Source organism: Vicia villosa, linkage group LG6 (assembly GCF_029867415.1).
Source record: "Vicia villosa cultivar HV-30 ecotype Madison, WI linkage group LG6, Vvil1.0, whole genome shotgun sequence".
NCBI classification, from domain to species: Eukaryota; Viridiplantae; Streptophyta; class Magnoliopsida; order Fabales; family Fabaceae; genus Vicia; species Vicia villosa.
The window spans coordinates 57,299,478-57,304,909 of NC_081185.1; the positions used below are offsets into that span (position 1 = coordinate 57,299,478).

Sequence of the window (5,432 nt, forward strand, 5' to 3'; positions counted from 1 at the left end):
ATATGGCATGGGATCGAGGAATTAGGCTAGCTAGGATTTGAGTTTGATTCAGCTGCTTTTCGATTGAGCATGGATCGAAATTAGGGTTGGATCCTCCTTAATATTAAAGACTTTGCTGTTAGAACAAGATTTGTTCTGATCAATATTCTTAGTTTTGATGATAACAAGGATATGAATTTTGTGTGAGATAATGTGGTACTCTAATACATTGCAATTTCCATTTCAGGAAATATATAAAGAGTATGCACAAATCAGCGCTCAGAAGCTTTGTCTCAGAAGGTTCAGCATGCAACATCAGAACATGGTCTGGCAAGACATCAGAAGATGGTCAAGGCAGAATCAGAACATGGGTCTATGAAAGCATCAGAAGAACTTGGGATCAGAAGCAGAAGCACTGAAGTTCTCATGGTATCACGCTCAGAAGCACTTCAAGGTCAGAAGACAAGAAGATGCTATGCACCAAGCTGTTTGACTCTGATGATATTCAAATATTATATTCAAACATCAGATCAGAAGAAAGTACAGGTGGCAGGCTACGCTGACTGACAAAAGGAACGTTGGAAGCTATTAAAGGCAACGTCAGTAGACACAGCGTGAACAAGGCTCGAGGTAGTTGACAAAAGCGTGAAACATTAAATGCAAAGCTGTACGGAATACGCAAAGCATTAAATGCGCTCAACGGTCATCTTCTCAAACGCCTATAAATATGAAGTTCTGATGAGAAGCAAGGTTACCAATTCCGAACAACTCTAAACCAAATTCTGTGAATATTAACTTGCTGAAACGCTGCTAAATTCAAAGCTCAGAAACTTCATCTTCATCAAAGCTCACTACATTGTTGTTGTAATATATTAGTGAGATTAAGCTTAAACGTTAAGAGAAATATCACTGTTGTGATTATAGCTTTTCAGAAGCATTTGTAATACTCTTAGAATTGATTACATTAATTTGTAAGTAACTAGAGTGATCAAGTGTTGATCAGGATACTCTAGGAAGTCTTAGCTTGTGTCTAAGCAGTTGTAATTAGAGTGATCACGTGGTGGTCAGGATACTCTAAGAAAGTCTTAGCTTGTGTCTAAGCATTTGTTCCTGGAGTGATCAGGTTGTGATCAGGATACTCTAGAAGACTTAGTCGCGGACTAAGTGGAAAACCATTGTAATCTGTTGCGATTAGTGGATTAAATCCTCAGGTGAGGTAAATCACTCCGTGGGGGTGGACTGGAGTAGTTTAGTTAACAACGAACCAGGATAAAAATAACTGTGCATATTGTTTTTATCGTTCAAGTTTTTAGACTACACTTATTCAAACCCCCCTTTCTAAGTGTTTTTCTATCCTTCATTTGCCACCTTTTATGTTCATCAAAATTGAGGGAATTAATTTATGGTCCTTCGCTTGAGGTACAAAGCATCTCTTTGACTCTTATATAAAGGCTTGATGTATCCTGGTATAAAGAGTACATGTTGAGTGCTTCACTTTTGGGAATTATCTTATGTCATTCACACTGCAAGTTTGGAAGAAACATTTGGAATTTTGAATTGAGGAAGGGAGAGAAATCGGAGAAAGGAATTTTGAATTGAGGAAGGGAGTTTTGGATCCACCCCTCAAAGTTCATACACCGTGTTAACACCATAACTTGGTAATGCATTGTTCGAAAGGTATGATCATTTTATATCAACCACAAAGTTCAGTTCATAAATTCACATAAAGGCACAACATACATTCAAAGTTCCAATACAAACTCTTGGAACTATTTATTTCAAAAACCATTTACAAATTATCCCCAAAAAAACATCATTTTCACCAAAACTACATTCATTTGCATATCACACCTTTTAAATACAAAAAAATTGCCCTAAATCTATTCCCTATATTAATCTTCAATTTCTCTTCATCATTGATCCCCACCATTTGTATCATGTAGCCATGCCAAAACCGCAAAATACCGCCAACAGCACCGAAAAAAATAACCTGCATAATTCAATGGCAGTCCATACACAACACAACACATCTATACACTACACAGAAAACCATACAAAAATGACCAAAATTAAACTCACATACTGACAGTAGCAAAACTGATATACCTGCACATTCAACACCAACATAACCTCATGAAAGAAAATCACCACATCACTGAATGCAAGGACTCCTATCCCTGCTGCAACTTTTCGAACCAGGGCCATACACCTTCAAGCAACCAAATGGAGTTCCTAACAAATCCAAACATACAGCCCTGCAAAACCAGTAAAAACCGACCGCATTCGATACGTACAATCATCACATATTCACTGGTTTCAAGCATACATAAAATTCAGACTAAGCAGTGTACTAACGGTTCCTTAAACTATTTCCACTAACTGACGGACCCTAATAACCAATTCCTAACAGCTTCATAACAAACTTTTAACAGAATAACAAAGTTATTTAACTGAGTCATAACTAACTAACCACTTCTCATAACTACCTAACTAACTTATCCTAACAGTTACTAACAGAATCAGTTAACAGAAAATCAGAAGAAAAACTAACTTGAGAATCTCTATAAATCAGAGCCTTGATCCATTCTTTCAGCTCCTCCACCTTTTTGCAATCTTCACTCATCACCATTTCCATCACCATCTTCACTTCACCATTTTTCTGAATTCTTCACCACTCTGCCTCATACTCCATGAATCCTCTTCATCAGTCATCTTCAACTCTCTCACTCTCTGATCTTTGCGATACCATCTTTAATCTTTCTCAGCTACCATGTCAATAATTCTGCAACCTCTCAGCATCTCATACCTTCTTCATCTTCGAGGCCTTCTTCCATTCAAGCACAACATTAACAAGCATCAATAATCTTCAATCTTCAGTCACGCTTCGACATCATCATAGTCTTCAACTGAACAACAACATCACGCAATCAACAAGGCTCAATTCAGAATCGCAAATCAAAAGGCAAAAAAAGAAGCAATAAACACGAGCTAAAGAAGAATCAGGACCTGAAGAGCTTCTCCATTTTCCTGCGTTTATTTCGCATCCGGATTTCTCGTAGCTTCGTGCGTGTTCTTCAAATCAGGTAAGTCCTTCGAGCCTCCAACATTCTTCGTCTCTGTCATACCCTAATTTTTGACCCCCTGAGATGTCATATCTTTTAAACTTTTCATCAAAGACAAAATAGATACTCAGAGCAGTCACTTGTTCATCTGATACCCAGTCTAGGGTTTTGAGCCCCATCAAGGACTAAAATCAGGGATCACATTTGGGAAACCCTAGAAAACTCCAGGGGATCACTCAAAGGCATAAATCATCTTCAAATAACTCATATGACAATATCCATTGGGCATTACAATCCAATCCAAGATCCACAGTCATCAATTTCATCTGGTCGACAATTAGGGTTTTTCTGACCTAATTCACCAAGAAAGTTGACTTTTAATCAGGACATGGATCCAAAACTCAAGACATGTTTCAAGGACTTCTACTACCTCAATATAATCCATTTACATCACTCATTTGAGGAGAAGATCTTGATTCCACACAAAAGTCCAAAATCTCACTTTATTAGGAAAAAGTCAACTGTATAGGATCACCTTTGACTTTTAAGATTTTTGGTCAAAACATGACTTTTAAAGAACAATATCATCAATATATGGTTATTAAAGTCATTTGACCAAAGAAATTCAAAGAGATTCATCAAGGAGCAAAAAGTCGGGAATTAGGGTTTTTGAGGGCATTGTGGGAACTCAAAATTTCACCTACACAACTCAAAAAACTTCCAACATGAAAGTTGTAGATCTTGCAAAATAAAACAACATCTTACAATGCAACTTTTTTCAAGAAATCAATCATTTAAGAGATTTGGAATTTTCAAGCTTTAGGTTATAAAAACTTAGAAATTTTTCTAAGTGTTTTTAACCTAATTTTCATCCAACTTTGGGCTCATTTTTCACAATTTTCCCAAATGATTCTGAAGAAACCATAAATTAATGATTTTAAGTAGATGTTTAGGGCTTTCCAAATTGTGCTCAACCTTCTCCAAATTCATTTTGAGCTAGGAGTTATGCATGTTCAAAGTTGGCCTCATGAAGTAAAATTATAGGTCATGCATCATTTTGGAACTTTGTAATTTTGTGCATGTAACCTCACTTATGGATGCTACACGACCCATAACACATCTACAAACATGCCATGCATTCACTTTCACCATAACATGAAGATTGAAGAAGATTCCCAAAACAAGAACATGTGATTATGTAATGATTACATTTAGGAATTTATGGCAAATTGATGAATCATCAAAGGAATCTTCCCACCAACCAATTAGAGCTCATTCTGCATCAGAAATGTCCCCTAAGATCAGATGGAATCAATGGATAGGGAGCTAGCTCGAAAATGCAATGATCACACTTGGATATTTTCAAACTTTCTTCATGCTTAAGAAACCAAAATGACTTCACTAAGCAAGCTCACTCCTCTGCAACTATACTGAACCATTTGCCTATAAATACAAGTGCTATCCTTCATACAATTCACACCAAAGCAACCTTATTCCTTGCTTTCTCTTTCTCTTCTCATGCTTATGGTTTTTCAAAGTTCTTTGGCAAGAAGAATCGTTTTCTTCAAACCAGAGCTTCTCTTTGGAAAGTAAGCATTCTAACATCTCAAGGGGGCTCATTTGAGGTGATCCGAGCACCTGGATCATTTCTGTAGGTGGAGGAACACCATTGTTGCATTCACTTTGGAGCTGTTGCAGTTGGAGGTCCATCGAGCAATTCAGAAGGTTTCAAGCAAAGCCAAGCATCCATACACGTTCATTAGGGCATAGTGAAGCTGTTCAGATGGCTGTAGCTCATCTGTAACTGAAGATTCATCATCCTCCATGTCTACTTGAAGCTCAAATTGAAGGTGTCGGGTAGAGCAATTCAGAAGGATTGAAGCCACAATAAGCATTCAATTAGCATCACTGAGTCCCAAGGAAGCTTTCAGGATCACTCACACAAGCCCAGGCGTTCCTCATCATCCTCACGACCTCCATTTTCAGAGGTAAGTTTTTGAACTCCACCTCTTTAATTTAAGTACTCTTTGTGATAAAGCTCGATACTATCTTGTTCAGCATCATCAGAGGATTGAAAACCCTCTATCACCATTCATTTATTCATCTTGTTTGTCATTTAATTTTAAATTTAGGGTTCATACATTCTTCGTATTTTCTGAGAAATTAGGTAGCTATAGTTAATATAAATAAATGTTAGTTACATATCTGGATTCGTGAGGAAATTTAGAGCAAGATTGATGTTTACATCATGCCATTTAGTTGAGAAACCAGAGAGTTAGAAATTTGAAAATCTTTGAGCTCGAGGAAGAAGATGACTATGGTGGCGCGCGAAATTCAAATCTATGGGCTAGGTTTATTTTATTTTGAATGGTTTGCGTTTTATAAACAAAT

The 5,432-nt window shown here is 37.0% G+C and overlaps 1 long non-coding RNA gene across 1 annotated transcript; it reads right to left on the minus strand.

The window, feature by feature from the left end:
- Positions 1-1,782: 1,782 nt before the first annotated feature.
- LOC131611561 (uncharacterized) lies at positions 1,783-3,097 on the minus strand. Its single transcript, XR_009286994.1, has 4 exons — positions 2,986-3,097; positions 2,531-2,885; positions 2,086-2,234; positions 1,783-1,969 (listed from the first exon to the last, which is right to left on the minus strand). It is a non-coding gene; the product is annotated as an uncharacterized LOC131611561 (long non-coding RNA).
- Positions 3,098-5,432: the final 2,335 nt, after the last annotated feature.